The 20,726-nt window shown below is 44.1% G+C and overlaps 1 protein-coding gene across 1 annotated transcript in view; it reads left to right on the forward strand.

Annotated features, from left to right (window-relative positions):
* Nucleotides 1–2,240: 2,240 nt before the first annotated feature.
* Nucleotides 2,241–20,726, forward strand: part of lrrn1 (leucine rich repeat neuronal 1) — a 40,095-nt gene continuing 21,609 nt past the window's right edge. Inside the window, exon 1 of the mRNA XM_028825142.2 lies at nt 2,241–2,540. The gene's annotated coding sequence lies outside the window, so the exon portion shown is untranslated. The remainder of the gene's footprint in view (nt 2,541–20,726) is intronic.

Raw genomic sequence — 20,726 nt, forward strand, 5'->3', positions numbered from 1 at the left:
ATGGTCACCACCTTCCAGGCTCAGACAAGGGATGTTATACCCTGCCAGGGCAAGAGGGGGTACCACCAGTAACAATGCCGTCTCTTTTCTCCCCTGAAGCTCTGAGAAGCCGCCCAATGAGGGCACAAGTCACGCCCACCATCAGCTTAACCTGATCTCTCATGTTTTATAAACTTTAACAGAATGGGAAAAAGGAAAAAGAGCTGAGAATGTGGTGGATTGCATCACAGCTATGAAGCCTTTGTACAGCACTGGCTCCATCAGGCGGCATCCTATTGGCTGTCAGGAAAAAGGGGCGGGCATGATTGTGCTGGGAGATTAGCGCTCCCGTCAATAAATATGACATGGGCTGCAATTCTTAGTGGTGTAATTTGACATGGTGCAGCGCTGAGATAGTGATTGCCAAATCTGAGATACCCCATGGTAAAAAGTCCTGTAATACAACATCGACTTAAAGGCCATGTCACATTTGATGACTTTTCTAATGATTTCCAGTCGCAGCATTCATTTACATAGCGACATGCCCAGCGACCCACTCCAACTATTCCACGACTTCAGTCTGCTTTTGTCTTTAGTCGTGGGGGCGGGGTCTGTGTGCTGGAGAGCTGACAGCCAATGAGAGCTCATCTGGAAGCGCAATGGAATTCAGTGACAAGGAATAAGAAACACAAGTGCTTTGATTCTCATAAACAGAAGAGAGGCTTGTCTCTCTGATATCTCGTGTTTTTGGTACCACGAGAGAATGGAAAAGGTAAAAAAAAAAAGGGGGCCAAAACTGTGGCTGAGCTCACCATACCTGTTAACCCGTCATACAGTGGCAGCTCCACCAGGCAGCAGAAAAAGAGGTAAGGATGACTGTGCTGGAAGGCCAACGCTCAGTCACTAATTGTGACAATGCCAGTGATTTTTTTATTTTTTTCAGTTGTGTAAAGAGACACATTCCATCGGCGAGATCAGCAACTGCAATCAGCAAATCTGACTTACCTCAGGACAAAAAGTTGTATAATGTAACAACGGCTTTACCTGCTGATAGATAGATAGATAGATAGATAGATAGATAGATAGATAGATAGATAGATAGATAGATAGATAGATAGATAGATAGATACTTTATTAATCCCAAGGGGAAATTCACACTTTATTATTATTTACAATTATAAATTATTTATTTATTATTATTCACAATTTATACTATTAAAGTTTGGAATGTACATGGCACTAATCACCCTTTGCATGTCTTAATTGTATATACAATTGAAGAACGGGGTGGGGGTTAGATCCCGTTTTTGGTTTTGCCCCCATCATGCACCGTGCAACATAGAGCAGGATCTATGTCTTATATAATGTGGGGCTAAACACGATTACAAAATCATGGGGTGGGAAGAAGAGATCAGGGTCTTCTGAACAAAACCGGCCCCGCCACCTCCCGAAACGTCACTGGTTTAAAAGTATCGTCAAACAAAGTTTAAAGCTTAAGTCACTCACCGTGACGAAGACAAACGCTTTTTAACGATGCGGATTAAAGTCGAACACGGCAGATAAGGGCAATTGCAAAAAGTTCAATAAAAAGTCAGGTAAGGCAGGGAAAGAGTTAATAGGTTCGGGTAAAAACTCAGCGGTGCCCACTTGCCTCGGTGCCCTAAACACGTACTTATTTTACTTAATGGTTAATCCAGGGCTGACGCTATATGAAATAAAATATGACCTAGTTTGTCCATACGTTTAAAATTGAGTTTGAGAATTCTGCTACATAAATTGCAAATATTAATATGAATAAATTACTACTATGAAAACAATGCTGCAATGTAATCTAGAGACAGAGCGCGATGTTCAGTACGCTATATAATGTATTAACTTGTGCTGTATTTGTGATGTTGGATAACTCGCGAGTTAAAGTCCGTGAGGTACCATATTTTAGTCTCGTTTGTTCAATAAAGCGCCGGCGCATGGGGATGGCGCTATATAAACAAGCGCTGATTGGTTCACAGCAGTGATCTCGGCGTCCCCAAACAGGTTTCCGTGACTCTATGGCTTCGCATGGCTCCGAAATGAAACAAAGAAGAAAAGGAGGCAGTGTGCCCTCGCTCGAGGTGTTCCCACAAGTGAATAGCGCTCGCTCCGTCTCCTTTGCTCTGCCCATTGAGCTCCTTTTTTATCCTTTGTTCCTCTCCCCTACTCCGCCTGCCCTGACAGATGGTGCTCGAGTGACAGGCAGCTGCCGACAGCCAATCCCGAGGCTGCGGATCAGCTGACGCGTCCGGCCGCACCAGGTGCTCCAGTCGCTCGTCTGTACTGTGGTAGCACAATGCAGAGAGGAGGTGCGGTGTTATCGGCAAGAGTGAGGCAGTCGCGGCGGGACGCGTAGGACACACGCCTTGTGGATACAACGGCAGCCAAAGCAAGAAGGGGTGGCGATCTTTTTGGTTACTTGTCTTCAGTGTGGCTGGACTGGCATACAGATCGATCCGTGCGTGCGCCCGCCCGCCCGACGCAATGTTCAAGAGTGATGCACCTGGCAAGACGGATCAGCCCCACGATAGGTGAGTGCCTGGCAGCTTGTGCACATTTGGGTGGGTGAGATCGGGTGATTTCTTTCCATCGACAAGGCAGGCAAACAAGCAAGGAGACAGTACACTTGAGTGACCCGCTGCAGTAAAGCCAGAGGGCAAGACGCTACAATTCTCTCCAGCGCGGATGATCCAATGATACCTCTGGCGGGTGACGCGTGCGAGCCGCTGCGGACGCGTCGCTCTCCGAGGTGCACGCGGTGGCGATGGCGCATTTAACGGTTTACTTTTGTTATCCCGATAGTCGCATTTGCCGCTTGTAGTTCTTAGGATCTGCACAGAGAACGGGGCAAATGAGACCGGTCCCGACCCGAATCTCTTCCTTTCCATATCGGTAGCAGCTTCTTTAATGAGAACTTGTCGCAGAAGCACTTGAGTGTCCTTGTCGTGAGACACGAAGTGTAATGGCTTTAGAGAACTTTAGCAGACGACGTGATTTATGAGAAAAGTTTATTTGTTTTCGTATTTACCGACTCGACACACTTGGTGTTAGTTTTAAAGCTCCGCCCAACCTGCGCTACGAGTTCTCATGTTAATTTAAAAACGCATGTTTTGGGGTCGTTTTTATTTTTAATAGTAGTTATAGTGCCTACTGCCCACCAATTTCTATACATTCGACCAATCCCGCTGTTTGAAACTTTTTTTCCTCCTTTTTTCTTTTTTGTGATGCGGGTGCAGCTGATGGACAGCCGTACGCGCTCCCGCTGGTGTGAGTCCGGCTCCGGGAGCGCGCGTGCCCGTGCCGGGGAGCCGCTAATCTCTGATTTGCATTCGAATGTGCGGCCACTCTGGCAGATGTCTCGATTCGCCTATTCACATGGAGGAATGCGAGGAGACAAGGAGTCTTAAGAAAACCCCAAACAAAAGGCGTCGGCCAAGAAGAAGCACACAAAGAAAAGTGTCGCTGCATTGTGTCATTTGGGGTTTGGTTGGGGGGGGGGGCACAATAGTATCCAATTCGCAGCTGTTCTTTATTGAAGGCCTTCACCCCCATCTGACCATCAAATTATGCTAGAAGTGTCCGTCATGTCTAATTATTCTGCCGTGTGGGACAATTCGATCGCTGGACTGTACCGACGCGCCAGTATTGTAATAGGTGAAAAAAGACGGAATTACTAGATAACTATGGTGCATTCTTACTCGTTAGCAGAAATGTGCAATTTCATTGGGGCAAAAGGTGATTTCCAAGCTGAAGAGGAAAGAAGGTTAAATGTTTTGGCTGCATAGCCCTCATCAGGTGTGCAACTAAAAAGTAAAAAGCAGGTAAATGAATAAGAGGAGAAAGAGGGAACATAGGGCAGACAAAAGGTGAGAGGATATGTAGGAAGTCATTTAAAAAGTTAACCAGTCATTAAGACATGAAGTGATCTTTGACCAACCCCATCCCAGTCTGAGAAGGAGCTAAATATCTTCGGATTCTCTTTGAAAAGTGTCTTTAAAGCGCTGTGAAAGAACACAAACGGAGAAATCCGTGTGGCTACGATCAGATGAAGTGATCTATGGTAGGCTTTGTGAGGTTGTTGATCTTCATGCCTTGAGCGTCCTCCCTGAAACGGTCTGCTAGCCGTCCCCCTGGACACTTCCTACAAGAATTGCAGTCGATAAGATTTTTTAGACTGGCAAGAAACCCGTTGTTTAATATGGAAATGTATCAGAGGGACCAGAAACAAGGTGGCTCCGGTTACAGCTTAAACTTAAGCGCCTTGAGCATGGGAAAGGCGCTATATACATAAATTGCATTATTATTATTATTAAGGTTGCTGGTGAGGAGTGTGTCTTTCCTCTGTAAAGTGAGCTGCAGATAAATAGTTTGTGTAGGTTAGGTGGTCAATGGAAGGAGATCGAGGAAGGTTTGTGGGAGATAAAAAGACTCCTGTGGAAGGATCTGTCTGCAAAATGGGGCAGTTTTGTTTGGTGACCTGTGAGATAGAAACAGTATTACGGTGGAACTGGAGGACCATCCTCTTAGAGTGCATGTGGCGAGGTCTACTCCTGGCTTGATCAAGGTCCCTGTCTACAATATGACAAGGGTGTTCCCTGTCAATGAAGAAACTCGTCATTCTGAGTGCTTTGTTACAGAAGTCAACCTCATCACATGATGGAAACTAAGGAAGTGTGAAAGAGGTGGAGAGTTTTTAGAATGGAAGGAGCTGTAGAGAAGGTAACTGTGTGAGTCAGTTGGCATGTCATAGACAGCTGATGGAAAGACTGCTAACTAATAATAGCAGAGTTGTGGTGGAAACGTCAACTGTGAAACTGTGAGATGGATGAGGAGGTAAGGAGCAGGCGCTGATACATCACATCGCGGCACCCACCACATGAAAAGCCAACTCCAGGTCCCAGATTAGGACCCAAGTGCAGCCATGCGACGGGTGGCACTTCAGCACCACACCAGTTCAGATGGAATGGAACAGTGTGTTTTTTATGGTGGCTGGAGTGCCAATTCTCCCACCAACTCCCAGATGTTTCCCTGCAGGTTGGAGAACCTGTTTGCAGATTAACGTCAGCAGTGTGTCCAGGACGGAGCATATGCAGGTTAAGGGTCTTGCTCAAGAGCCCAATGGAGTAGAGTCACTTTTGGCGTTTACGGGATTTGAACCGGCAACTTTCCGATTACCAGTGCAGATCCCTACCTCAGAACCACCACTCCACCTGGAGATGGATGGAAATCTGTAAGATCAGTGAATTCCTGTAGCACGTCTGGAGCTGCACCAACACAATCTTCAATATATCTGTTATACAAAGCCTAGGTAGGACGAGAAAACGATTCGAGATGCAGGAGCACGTCTGGTGTTCAAAGAGCCAAGGTGGGCACAGGTCACTCCTCTTTTCAGATCACTAAATTTGCTCCCTGTAGCAGCTTGGTGTTTGCCTTCAAGGGAACCCCGTTCATATGGAGACACTTGTGAGTTCCTCTGCCCCTTCTCGACCATTCACATCTACTGCTGATCAGGTGTGGCATCAAATCTCAATCCAGACTCTTTCTTGTGTAACTCCTGGCTGGCAGAACGAGCTTCCCACCTCCTTTCGAACTTCTGACTTCCTCAATGTGTTTCAGAAGTGTTTGAAGACCCTCTTGTTTGGTGAACTTCCATCTAATGTGCTCGATTTTCATAACGTAGGAATTGTAACTCGCTCGTGATTTGTTCTGAGCGCCTCACTTAACGGTGATCACTTTTGTCACTTTTCTCCTGTAACATTTGATCCCCAAACGCCCCCCCCCCCCCTCCCAAACCGATGTTTACTCAATTATGTTGACTTCTTTTGTAAGTCGCTTTGGATGAAAGCATCTGCTAAGCAAAGAAATGTAAATGTAATAAAACAAACACTCTCCCGCCCGCCGCCTTTGGTTGTTTCTCTTTATATGTTCATCAATCAATCAGTCGTTCAATTAACGCTAACCCTCCTTAGCTTCAAGTCACTCTGTAACTCTGTAGGAATAAGTATGAAATCATCTATACAGTATAGCGTAAAGGCGCTATAAAACAATCGGTAGCACTTTTCAAAGCCTGAAGAACTTTTCATATGCAAAGACCCTCCCTTCCCAGATCGATACGACTCTTTGTCAAGCAATGGCTCTACAGGGACCCACATAGCCCAGAATAGTGCCACCATTTTTATGATATACTAGACAAAGAGCCCGTTTCGCTAACGTAAGATGAAACGGGCACGAGTGGAATAGTAATAAGTATAAGCACCACAAACCTGATATAGGTGTATTGAATGAATGCGTAATTAGGCCTTGAGCTGTAGTCGAAATCGCCTTTCAGGCCTCTAGATCTTTAATCGAAGTCGCCTTTCTCTTTGAATTTTCGCGGCCGTAAATCCACCGCCTGCCGTGATGTCGGTCTCGTAAGGTTTTTCGGGCAGCCGCGCAGAAGGTGACTGCGCATTCGGCTTTGGACGGACGTGAGTGAGATGAGTGAGTGAGGAGACTGGCGAATTATGTATTAAGATGTGCTCTGACACAGGGCCGTCTTAACGTACGGGCACAATGGGCACTGGCCGGGGCCCCCAGCACCATAGGGGCCCACCGTGTTTCTGATGCCTACGTATGTTTCTGTTTCGCTCTCAAAACAGGGGCCGCGCCACACTACTTTGCCCGGAGGCCTATGACTCTGTTAAGATGGCCCTGCGAGTCTGAATGACACCTTAACGGCAAAATCCCAAACGATGGCTCGTCCCCAACTTCCATGGACAGCCAGCATGGCCCAACCAGTAAGGCATTGGCTTGTAAAGCACCGGATTGCCAGTCAGCACTCATGCCTGGTCACCTCACCCGAAAGCATTCAAGATGTAGAAATGTGGAGAGCCTGTAAAGCACTTTAGATTGCTGCTCACTGTCAAGTCGCTATATAGTTAAGTATTGCAGTAGTCATACCACAGGGACTTCAGACCAGGTCATCCACCTGAAGCTATGGATGTTTGGGACCAGCCAATATTTGGATGGGAGACCATTGAGAGGTCAAATTTTGGGTTGCTGCTGGAAGAGGTGTTGGTGGGGCCAGCAGGGGGCACCTACTCTGTGCTGTTTGTGAGGATCCCAATGCGCCAGTGCTGTGATGGCAGACAGTGTGCTGCCATCCTTCAAATGAGACATAAAACTGAGGGCTTGACTCTCGGTGGTCATAAAAGATCCCTGGGCATCACCAGTAAAGAGTAGGGTGTATCCTGATGTCCTAGCCAAGTTGCCCACCATGGCTTGGTCATGTTGTTTATTTTATCTCATCGCAACCAGTCAATTGCAGATGCTGAGGCAGTATGAAGCATGGCAAGACCACTGCGGAACTTTAGGATGGTACAGTCATTGACGATTTGCTGTTGTCCACAGGAACAGAGCAGGTGGTCACCATATCCCCATCTATGTCGGCGTGCAGCACATCTGCCAACCCCTGTTTGGTAGCAGATCAGCATGGGCCCAGTCCAAATAGGGAAGGTCAAAACCTGGCACGCTGACCAGGAAAGAGTTTACAGGAGGGTCTTCCTCCCATCGCTTTTTCCATGTGTCTGCAACAGTAACTTCCCTAGGTGACAGAGTCTCAGATGTTGGATGATGTCACCATATATCGGTGAACAGTCTTGCTTCTTGTATTTTGTTAAAAAGCCTGGGTGCTACATTAGCTGGCATGGGTAGCCACTTGAGAGGGGTTGGACGGAGACCACCTCTTATGATGCTCTGAGATTTGTTGCGCTGTGCATCCACACACTGGAGACCACTGAGTATGACAGAGCCAAGGTGGAAGACCTCAACACATTTGCTTGTACCAGCCAGCTTTGACCGGTTAGTTATTTCTTGGTCATTCCGGCCCCCTAATCATCCCCTGCCTCTGATTGGTTAATTCAAGGTAGCTACTCTAAATAAATCTTTGGAGAACTAAACCACAAATCTTCAGGTGTCTTTGTGCTGAGAATTTGTTTTTTAGACAGGCATTGTGGACGACGGTGTAAACGCGATCAGTTAAGTGAATTTACGAGCGGAAGGCCAGAGTAGGACAAATTGCCACCTGACATGCCCCGTTGGCAGACTTAAGTCGGGTGTTTAACCGGCCTGCGCAACTTTAAAATGCTGCTATGGAGTTCATAAGAGGTGATCGCGATCGCTCCTTCTTAAGGGACCTTTTGTGTTTGCCTGTAATTTGACAAGGGGTTCGAGAAGTCAGTGCATTTTCTGTGGCACTCCGGGGCGCCGATCCAGATCACACTCGAGATGAGACGCCAACCCCAAATGGGCTTCGCACGGGTTGGATGTTTGTAATCTCGTAGATGATTCAAAGCGGGGTCACGTTTTGGAAGCAGGGTGTGACCAAGTAGAAGCGAAGCCCTCCCCTTACCCCCTTATTTAGTGACTGAGGTGACCACAGGTATCCATTCTGCTAACGTTCACTTCGGACACACAAGCCCACTTCCGCTCTCAGATCATTACCTGCAGCCCCCTTTCAGATTAACCGCAAAGTGAAAACAACAAGCTGTGGGTTCCATTAGAGGCAGCCAAAAGCAGACGTTTCAGTCCATTCATCCATCCATCCATCCATCTTGTAAAACTATTTCTCTTAATCAGGGTGGCGAGGCAGCTGAAGCCCATCCCAGCATGCATTGGGTGCAGGGCAGGAACAGCAGCAGTCCGTCAAAGGGTGAACACACACATCGGAGCCGATTTAACTCGGAAAAAGGCCACCACTGCGAAGAGTGGAATTCTAATCGTGTCCCCGTTATTTGAGGGGCATGGACTGTTGTTTGCTTTTTTTATTTATTATTTTATTCTATTACTACTGACTGAAAGAAATCTTAGAGGGTGGGTCAGGGGGCCGCCGTTGTGTCGCCAGTCACTGTTGTATTTAATGGTATTGTGTCGCAGATGGTTTGTGAAGAGGGTCGTGGTGGGTCGCCGCAGGTTGATCGACATTGCTTTGACGATCGTCCTCGATTTAACGCTCTGATGCTTGTCCATGATTATCCAAGGGGGGGGGGGTCTGCCCCCCCAACTTTGATCATTCAGGCATTTAACTAGGAATGGGTCTCGAAGACACTCAGAATGGTAAGATTGGGTCACAGCACAGAAATGAGTAAGAAGCCCTGTTATAAGGTACGTATTCGTTTTGCTTTCTGGTGATTGTTTTTATATAGCGCCTTTCTATAGTGAACACAGTTCTGGCACACGCTTCAATGCTCATTAGAGGGCAGTTGTCTGTATGTCGTTAGATGGCAGTCCCAGCAGATTAAGGGGGTCACACGGGGAGTTAGGGACAGAATGAAGTTGACAGTCTGGACTGTTGGAAGTACAGTACATCGTTAGATACGCTCTTAAGGATCCTGGTACTACCCTGGCACTTTACTGGGCTTGGTGGCTCCTCGTAGATCCCATTGCTTGGCAAAGAAACGTATCATTCTCTGAAGGGATCTTTCCATATGAAGTTGGTTATTTGGACTTTGAAAAGTTTCCTAATATGCGGATAACACAGACATCTTTAATGTCTGGTGGGCTACCCAGCAGGACACAAACAGATTAAGAAAGTCTGAATTTAGCCTGCGTGACCGTGTGCAGCGAGAGTCCTCCAGAAATCACGAGCCTGTTGGTATTTCACAAATCCGTTTATCATCTAATCATGGCTGTTTACGGAACAGATCTAAAAGAAGTTAAGGTTATTTCTGGAACCTTCATGTTAATGGTTCTTCTGGGAGCCCTAAATGGTTCCCCTAAGGCATCGCTCTCAAGAACCAGTTTGGCACTTTCATCAAAAATGGGGCAATATAAGCAAGAAGGGGACAAGAGCAAAGGTTTGTCCATTTTCTCCTCAGGGTCCGGCCCATTGCACATTTTTCTTTTAATTAGTTTGACTGTGTGGCCTAGCAGAGGTTGGATTTATTAAGCAGTCGTCAGTTCTTTTTTTTTTTTTTTTTGGGAGAGGGGGTTGGGGGGGGAAGGAGGGGGAGTTTGTAGCCATTTTTCTGGTCCTGTATTTATTAAACACAAATGCCCCATTAGTGAGGTGTTGGGCTGGCCTGACACAAGTCCTGTGTGCTGAAGTGCTCAAGCAGAAAAATGAGAGGACAATGGACCACATGTGGAGCGTGTAGATTAGCAAAGTCTCAATGCGCAATTCACAAGGGGGGCTCTTTAAAACGAATAAAAAAAAAAATCCAGATTTGTCTATTTCTGCTGAGCTCAGGGTTTTGTTTTGTTTTGTTTTTTTTTTTTCTTCTCACTTCACACTTCAGCATATCTAAAAGTGCGGCATTCTGAACAGCCGTAGAAATACACTGGAATACGCTGGAGTGAATCTGCCTGTCTGTTTGTGTAGCTGTTTGGAGACTGTAACAGGAAATCTATTAAGCAACAAATCAATACATTCAAAGACTGGTTGGGGTCTTCTAGAGGGACAAATACTGTATGGTGTGTGTACTGTATATATATATATATATATATATATATATATAAATATTAAAGACTCGTTAGAAACTAGCAACTACAGCAAGGTCTAACTGTACATCAGTTGAAAGCAACATTTTATTAATTAGCTTGTCTCACTGCATGTCTATTACATAGATAGATAGATAGATAGATACTTACCTATCTATCTATCTATCTATCTATCTATCTATCTATCTATCTATCTATCTATCTATCTATCTATCTATCTATCTATCCTGCCGACTACACTAAGAGTAAAATTATCTATTTTTTAATTATTTATTTATCAATTGTTCCTTATTTGTCTTTCTGTCCATCTCTCATATAGTTCCTTACAGGCCTCTATATCTGTCTGCCTATTAACATAGATAAATAGACATGTGTAGATACATGTACAGAACTACTGTATATAATTGATATATAATGATATATAATAATGATGAAGAAGAAGATAGATGGACACACATGTAATCATTTATACTGTAATAGATAGTTTCATACATGTCTATCAATCTGTTTATCTGTCTTCCTCTTCCTTTCCTTCTATCTATAATATAGCCCCTTACATGTTTGTATGTCTAACCACATTCTTCATCTATCTATCTATCTATCTATCTATCTATCTATCTATCTATCTATCTATCTATCTATCTATCTATCTATCTATCCAATCCTGCCAACTACGCTATCTAATCCTGCCAACTACGCTATCTATCTATCTATCTATCTATCTATCTATCTATCTATCTATCTATCTATCTATCTATCTATCTATCTATCATCTATCTATCTATCTATCTATTATATAGTGCCTTTCATATTCATTTACCAAGACACAGATTTGTTTAAACAAACAGGAAAACAAAGCAGTTTGAAAGTGATTCACATAAAGCAGTGTCTGTCCATTAATTAATTTGAATTTTGGCCAGTCGGTCCGGTGATGACGGTCCATTCCTGTTTTATCTTCATCCCACAACAAGAAGCCGGTGCCATTACAGGGCGAGGTGCCTGCTAAACCCCTAACAGGTGCTAACTGATCGTACTCGGACTCAGTCAGGGCTGCAGCCTTAACTAAGTATGAGTAATGTAGGAAAATACGTGTGGACAATATAAAGTGTTGGAGACCACCCCAGTACCCCATTCAATACATAAGGCAAAAGAAATGACAGTTTGTCAGAAAACAAATGATGGAAGGGCACAATGCGTCACGCAAATACAATCTTAGGTGATATCATAAAAAGTGTTGAATTTAAGTCTATATACTATGTCACGTGAAGCTGTGCAGAGGCCAGGGACATGAGGACATGTCCTACTGTGACACCCTCTGAGAGTTAAAGCTGTTTAGTCTCGAGCAGACGAGACCGAGTGCGGACCTCATCCGGGTCTTTAATATCCTCAAGGCGCTGATCAAGTGGATCCAGCAACATTCAGCTTTAGGGTGAATGGGGTTCTCGAGGATATCAGTGGAAATGAAGGAGAAGTGCGTTTAAAACTGAAGCCAGGAAGCACTTCTTTACACAGAGAGTTTTGAAACTCTGGAACAAACTACAGAGCCATGGAGTAGAAGTAGCAACCTCGACAACCTTTAAGAAGAATCTGGATGAGATATCAGGACAGCTTAGCTATTAGCTAAACAAACAGGCTTGATGGGCTGAATGGTCTCCTCTCGTTTGTCCAAGTTCTTATGTTTCTTATGTTGAAAGGCTTCTCAGATTTAGAGAGCGTCTGCGAGGGGAGCTCTGTCATCGTCCATTTTTTCCCCTACAAGGGTCTTGATTTTTCTAAGAATCAAGGCTGAGGGGATGTCAAGAAAAGAGAGCTAAAGCCCATTGAGGCGTTCCTGGTGTGATTTTGGGCCATACAAGAAATCAATTGTTGTTTTAGTTGAGGCAGAGTTTCAAGACTTGACCGCAGACATCTGGCCAGACATTCTGTTCAGACAGGGTCCGGTTCAAAACTCTCTGACTGGTTCTGCTCTGCTTCCAGTCTTTGACCTCTCCATGTGTCCCTTCAGGATGTCCTCTGCCCGTCTGGTGATGTGCCCAAACTGGACAGAGCTTCTATCATCTTTGCTCCCAAGCCGTGGAATGGCCTCCCTTTGGCTATCTGAACTACCTCATGTTTCGGTGTCTTTTGAAGACGTGCCGTTTTGGTAAATATTTTGGCACTGCTTGGTTCCTCTTCTCCAAGACTGATGCTATTGTCCTTGATAATGAGTTTGGGATTTGATTTACATCTTCGTCTTGTTGCAGCCTTAATTATTTAGTAGCAGTAGGGCTCCCTCTGGCTCGTCTTTTTCATGTTCTCTGTTGTTTTTGATGATTTCTCCTTCTGTTCACTTAAATGTGTTGTACCTTGCTTTGTAAGCCACCTTGGATAAAGGCATCTGCTAAATAATAATAATATGGCAGCAGTGGTTAGGGAAGCCAATGGAGGCTCTGACCGGGACTCTCGAGAGTCTGAGGGTCCTGGCCTGCGAGGGTCCTGATAAAAACCAACATCCAGGCCTTTATTGACCTCTTGGGCACGGCCATCAGCAGTGTGTCTGTCTGCGGAGAGAGTGTCGACCTCGTCATTGAGAGGTTTACTTACCTCGGCAGTGACATTCACGTCTTCCTATGAAGTCAGTAGAGCATGGGGGGGTCATGAAGTCTCTGGAAAGGGGTGTGTGGCGCTCCCGATATCTATGCAAAAGGATGAAGGTCCAAATCTTTATAGTCCTGCTGCTTCCTGTTTGTGAGACATGGCCGCTATCCAGTGACCTGAGATGAACACTGGACTTCTGTGTCTCTTCGGAGAATCCTTGAGTATCGCTGGTTTGACTTTGTGTTGCTCGTGGGGTCCCGAATGAGGAACATCGTGTGAGGGAGCGTCAGGTACGGCACTGCGACCATGTGGCGTGATCAACCCGAGGGTGATCCAGCTCACAGGACCCTCCATTGAGGAGTGGCTGGACCAGGCCAAGGGGTTGTCCATGTAACACCTGGCTGCAGCAGATAGAGGGTCATTTCCAGAGGGTGGGATCGGACCACGTTTCTGCCTTGGGGGGGTTACCAGCAAGGATCCTCAGCTGTTTCATCATATGGTGGGCGCTGTACCAGTGCCTGCTCCCCAACCTGAGTGGTTAAGGCTTTGGATTTCAAACTCTGAGGTTGTGGGTTCAAATCCTTCTGCTGGCACTGTGTGACCGTGGGGAAGACCCTTCAGCTGCCTGTGATCCGAATGGAAAAGAAGAAAGAAACTGTCTTTGAAATGTTGGGTAAAGGCGTCCGCCAAATAACAAATAATGATAATAAGAACACACAGCAGGGTGTCCCCGCCAGTGACAACAGAGAGCCTCAAATGCTTCATCCTCCACAGGAGAAGTTAATGACCTTGCAAACCCAGGCTGGGTGGGTCAAGTTCTTACCTCTTCAGAGCTTTGAAGGGTCTTGTCATTGTCTTGTGTGCAGCAGCGTGTGAGTCGCCCCCCCTTACAATACTCGGATGAATGAAAGGCACTATATGACACCGATTAGGAGGTGCTATACATGCATGGGTATGACAACGCAGTATACAGATCACTCGTTTTTTGCTCACCCACTGAGCCAATTTAGATTCTCCTCATCACCCAACAAAGGCACTTTAAGGAAAGTGAAAACTGAAGGTGGATCATCACCCGGCCAGGAGCTGAGCGCAGGTCCCTGCTGCGGCAAGACCACCATGCTGAAAACAGACTCCAGTTTCGGGGTTGTAAGGGTCGATGTCTATCCTGGCAGTGTCGGCCCTCGACAGAGCGCCAGTCCACCGCGTCTCGTTAATTTAAGTACAATCAGCTTGGAGGAAGGAAGATCCGCCAAATCCCTGGTAACCGCATGCTTGGCCACATACTGGAGATTAGTGGCCGGTAAAATACACAGAGAAAGCGCCAGTCAGCATATCTGGTGAACTTAAAAAAAAAAAAAAAAAAAAAAAGACGTTGGCACTTTGCCGTTTTCAAGGGGGGGATAGAAAACAAAAACTGGGGGTTTCAGCTCTTGGTAAGCCGCACAGAAGCATCTGCAGCAGCAGCGAGACACGCGGCGCTAATTGCCGTTCTTCAGATCACTACGCTGGGCTTTCTTTGGTCTTAATTAGCATCGGGGATCTGAGAGAAGTGTGCCAACACAGTGGAAACACAAAGAAGCAAGAAACAGACCTGCCAAGCGACACGTATTCTATACGTTCTAATCAAGTGTGAGTCGCTTTGGATAAAAGCTTCGGCTAAATAATGTAAATGTGGTGTAATTACCATAGATTATATAGTGCTCAAGTAGGCATGTACATGTGCGCGTGCAGATAAGGCTGAGCGTGACATTATAATCCTCTGTTCATTTGCCTTCCACTTTTCCTGGTGTAGGTTGTGAAGGCAACAAGCTGAGCAGGGCGCAAGAGACTAAAAAATATTACAGTCTGGGTCTGTAAGAGTGTTTTTCCACTCACCATTCTGGGCTCTGTTTTGTTGTGTGTTCAAGTACTGTGAGATGCGAGTATCCCAGTTGAAAATTTCACTTTACAGTTGTATTCGAAGACGTCACATAATTTTGACCAAACACTTCATTCAATAATCCACCTTAATAGAAGGACAAGTGGCTGTGCATGTGTGTGTCCATCCTATTGCTATGTTTCTGTCATTCCAACAAGTGGTGCATCTCAGTAATAAATTGCACTGCATCTGTCATTTCAACAGATGACGCATTACAGACATTACCACTGATTTTTCACATCCCATACCAAATAGTATATAACAGAGACATATGCATTAAATTAGTCATTCCAACAGTTGGAGCATTACATACATTAACACTGCTTTTACAAATGTCATACCAAATGACATATAACACAGACATACAGTATGCACCAAATGTCATATTATAGAGACATGTGCATTAAACTAATCATTCCAATTAGTCATTCCAACAGATGGAAAATTGCAAACATTAACACTGCTTTTACAAATGCAATACCAAATGACATATAACACAAACATACAGTATGCACCAAATGGCATATTACAGAGACATATGCATTAAATTAGTCATTCCAACAGTTGGAGCATTACAAACATTAACACTGCTTTAACAAACGCCATACCAAATGACATATAACACAGACATGCAGTATGCACCAAATGGCATATGATAGGGACATATGCATTAAATTAGTCATTCCAACAGTTGGAGCATTACAAACATTAACACTGCTTTAACGAACGCCATACCAAATGACATATAACACAGACAAGCAGTATGCACCAAATAGCATATAATAGAGACATATGCATTAAATTAGTCATTCCAACAGTTGGAGCATTACAAACATTAACACTGCTTTTACAAATGCCATACCAAATGTCATATAACAGAAATATACTGTATATATTAAAATTGTTCATTCCAACAGATGGCACATCACAAGCATTTGTAGTAATAAAATTCATCACATTTATCATTCCAATAGATGCCATATCACAAGCATTAACACTACTTTTACAAATCCCATACCAAATGGCATTTTATTACTACATGCATTACATAATATATTCCAATAAATGGTGCACTGCAAACATTAACACTGAGGTCTGCATTGATTATGTACAGTAGAAATTAACTTGTCTTAGACTGGTAGCACAGCTAGTCCTCCTTAATAAAAGTATAAGTGTCTTCATATCTATGTGTCCATCCAGTTACTATGTCTGTTGTTCCAACAGGTGACACATCACAGTCATTGTCGTAGTAAAATGCTTGCTTTTGTCATTCCAACAGATGGCACATCACAAACATTTGCAGTAATAAAATGTATTTTATTGGTGGTTTCAACATATGGAACATCACAGGCATTATCACTGCTTTTATGAATCCCATACTAAATGGCACATGACAGAGACATATGCATTGCATTTGTCATTCCAACAGATGTATTTAATTATTTCAAATGTTTGTGACGCACCATCTATTGGAATAACCAAGCCATTGCAAACAGATGCACGCACAGATACACGGACACACTTCTCTTTTTATTAAGGTGGAAACCTCATACTGTTCCAATGTGGTGCTGAATTGTCACTCGCTGCACTGGGGTCCCAGTCCAGGTGGTTCATTGTCTGGTGGGTGCAGCAACGAGCTATCGGTACGTGCTCCTAGTGACTGACTGATACTAAAACCTTTTTAGAATTCTATAAATGCACCCATTTTATGTCATCTTCCCCCAGGCTAATATAATGGGTTGACTTCTCTAAATAATCTTTAAATGTGATGGAAAGTAAGAGGATGTCCTCGTGTCCACCTTGGCACAGTTCTGGTACCCTTACATGAGTGGATCACACTCCAGCAGCTTGAACATTTTTTACTGATTGAGAATGTCATCTTTCTAGCTTCCCGCCAATTGGCATATGGTCACCTCCTGGCACATGCAGGCCTGAAAAAATGAAGAATTGTCTGAATTTGTACAACTCTATGGACCTTCATCTGCCAGCTAAACGGGTGTCCTCACTCAGTCGTAGAAAGGCGCTCTTAAAAGCTCAACTGATCAGTTTGAGGTGGAACTTTATCAGCAATAAACAGATTTGCAACCTTTGAAAAGAAATAAAATAAACCCATCCCGCCCAAAAAGCATTTCACACACCATTTATTTGATCGCATTAGTAAGAAACACCAGGATTATCAAACTCTGGGCATCCGTCCATCTGTCCAGTGTGGTATCCTGCTTATCTTGTATAAAGTTGTGAGTGCCATAGCCTATGCAGGACGTGTCCATTACTATGGAGCTGCCCGTTACCATCATACGCACATCTGGGGCAGCGTCTGCTGGTGTTGACGTGAATGCTTTGTACGGTTCTGCACCCGTTGTGCTAGAATGTTTTAATGGAGAGTTTCGTGACATTGGTTAATGAGCAGACACCTCGTTTCTTTATGCAAGTCTGCGTGCAGAGTGTGTTTCTTAGCAGCCCCCAGTGGAGGATGCGATATCTCTGAAGAAGAACACAAACTCTGAACTGTTGCTACAAGTAATATGTGTGGGCAGTCATTACAGATTGAATATATATTTATAGCACTGCTTTCACAAGCCTCGTCATCATTGTTTAAATCAAATCAGCGTTTAGGCTGATGTGACCTCTGCACGGCTGTGTGTGAAGCTGGCACACTGGTGGCATTTATAGGTTGCCATGGTGACAGAGACAATAACAAGCATGATACAAGATGTCTCATGTGACTGGCGAGGTTAGCTGAGAGACATGCTTGTAGATAGGAGCCGACTCCTAACGTGCACCTGTCTGTCTACACGTCTGTCCATCCTTTTCCTAAACTCACAGTTTTGATCCATGGAGTTGAAGGTGTATGGCTTTTTCCAAACTCTTTACTTTTCTCCTGGCCATCTTTGAAACATGGTAGATGGCAAAATGGAATATTTCTGCTTGGTGAAGGCTTAGCTTCAGAAGGAAATGATCTGCCTGCTTTACAGAGTTTCACTTAAGCAGTTGCACTGGAACCTGTTAAACAGCGAGGTGCACCAATGAAAGAGGAAACGATACATAAGACCGTAGAGTTTTCATAGCGGCCTCCTCGGCTGGATTTCAGTGCTTCCAGAGCCATAGTTTCGTCACACTGGGATGCTGGTTCAATACTAAATGCCAACATCCGGTCCATGTTGGTCTTAAACACTGGCAGGAACAGAAAGGGTGGGACTTCTGGCAGGATGGTGGAAGTGACATCACGGTTCCACTTAGTTTTCTTCCTCTGTTCTAAGAATGAAAAAGTGTGACACACTGCATTCACTCTCAGTCACTCACACCTGTGTAGAGCGCCAAAGATTATCTATCTATCTATCTATCTATCTATCTATCTATCTATCTATCTATCTATCTATCTATCTATCTATCTATCTATCTATCTATCTATCTATCTATCTATCTATCCAATCCTGCCAACTACGCTATCCAATCCTGCCAACTATGCTATCCAATCCTGCCAACTACGCTATCTATCTAATCCTGCCAACTACGCTATCTAATCCTGCCAACTACTCTATCTATCTATCTATCTATCTATCTATCTATCTATCTATCTATCTATCTATCTATCTATCTAATCCTGCCAACTACTCTATCTATCTATCTATCTATCGGCAACTCCACCATTACTCTCCACCTGTCCATTGTGAAATCCTGCTGACTATGCCAAGTGCTTTGTTGTAGAATCTATCTAATTGTTTCTGTGCACACATCAGATTTTGCTTTTCGTTTTGGCATTGTGCTGTGAGTTTTTGTAATTATATACAGCATGCTGGATTTTTAAGTTATGTTTGTCTTTTCAAGAATACATTAAAATGAATTTAGTATTTTCAAAAACATAAAGGATAGCTGAAAAGTTTTTTCAAGATTAAAGAATGGTCAAGGGGTAAAAGAAGTCTAATAAGAGCAGAAAAAGCTAAAATGAAACACACAAGGAAGAACATTTGTATTTTTCATTGGTTCTCGCCACTCAGTTACACACCGGAATCTTCAGGCAATGCTAAAGAAATTTTGTTTTTCGGAAGAAAATCAGCAACATTTTTAAATGAACGGTCAGGCTGACACCAGGAACAATAGGCCAGCTAATGGATGGAAGTGATTACAGAAGATAAGACCGAGAGCCAGCAGTGTGGATAAAGATGGCAGACTTGTGTTTTATGAAGCTTTCGACTGTGGTGCGCTTTACGATATTCAGTATCTGGATATTCATAAAGCCTTTGGAGGGATACTCCATCACAGGACTACAGATGACAGGATCTAACGATCAGTGTGCAGAATGTAGAATTGATTTAAGCACAGAAAGAAATGTGTGATGGTATAAGGAAGGTTTTTTAAAGGAATTGAGTTCAAATTGGTTTGAAATTGATATAAATGATGTACAATGCACACAGACACCACTAAATAAGTTGGCTTAGTGTAGATAACTTACAGTTCACAGAATCCTACCTGAAGGACTCGGGCATAAATAACAATACAGAAGAAAGGTGTAGGACGTATGCTAAGGGTACACATAAGGCAAGAGATAACAAATATTTAAAACTTTATTGTATTCCCTGTAATGTAACTAGTCTAATATGTAAAGTCTGTGTGTGTGTATGTCCTGTATACAAATCCACACCGCTTGATCAACTTCTGCCAAAATTTGCAGAACTCTCTCATTTGATCTGAAGAAGCCCTTAGACTGTTGTTTCCCAAGATTTGAAATGTCTTCCCAGTTTTTCCCATGCCAGGGTATTTTCAATCCATGGGGGATTGGGGTAGGGGGTTCAGTCAAGCATGATCAGGGGTTCATCTCATGCATTGGCCAAAAGTTAGAGCGCTTCTTCTTCTTGCCGAGTCGAGCACGTTAGTCAGAGCGAGGGTCGAGGAATTCACCCAAGACTGGCCACCTTCTATCTGTGATGCTGTTGCTGTGAATTTATAAAGATCGCCAGAGTAGTCGTCTTTGGGTTGGCCCACCTGCAATGCCAGAACTCACAAATTAGGAAATGTTGCTGTAGACTGTGCACCTATGCCAACAATCATTGATTGTGCTGGGCTGGGCTGGGAGTTTATGCAAATTAAATAAGGATGGATAAATAAAATCAATTAAACCCAAAGAAGTGAAACGACAGACAGAAGGTATTATGACGTTCTCCGTATTTATTGCATATACCAATGTGTGGGTTCTGCAGTGTGCTGGAGATGGGCAGACAGGCTTCTGTGCTTTGGTGCTCTTTGGTGCCACTAGATGGCAGCTGCGGTGGACATCCTGAAGTGTGACCTCAAAGGAGGGCTGAGAAAACTCTGTAGCCGCCTCTGAACGAGTGAAGAACTAAGCCGACGTCACATCATGCGACTGTCTCAGAATGCTATGAAGGATTAACAGCTGTGCAGTGAGTGCCCTTTACTTCTTTTTTCGATTCTGTTATGGTATGTCAGATATGAGACATCAGACAGACGAGATTCTCAGTGCCCGTGCTGCCTGATGGAGCCGGAGCTGTACAGACATTGTGTTACGAAAAGTTAATAGCTGTGGTGCGTTCTTCTTCAGTTTCAAAGTTTTTTTTATTTTAACCAATAAGTTTTAGTACATAAAACACAAGACATCAGACAGATGGCCTTCTCTTCTATTTGTGAGGTTCCTAATTACTTGTCGATTACATTCTGTGCATTTTACTTCCGGATGTGCATTGGTTGGTCTCCTGCATACACAGACTGTCCCTTCATCTAATGAGAAATC

The sequence above is a fragment of the Erpetoichthys calabaricus genome, chromosome 18 (assembly GCF_900747795.2).
Source record: "Erpetoichthys calabaricus chromosome 18, fErpCal1.3, whole genome shotgun sequence".
Classification (NCBI taxonomy): Eukaryota; Metazoa; Chordata; class Cladistia; order Polypteriformes; family Polypteridae; genus Erpetoichthys; species Erpetoichthys calabaricus.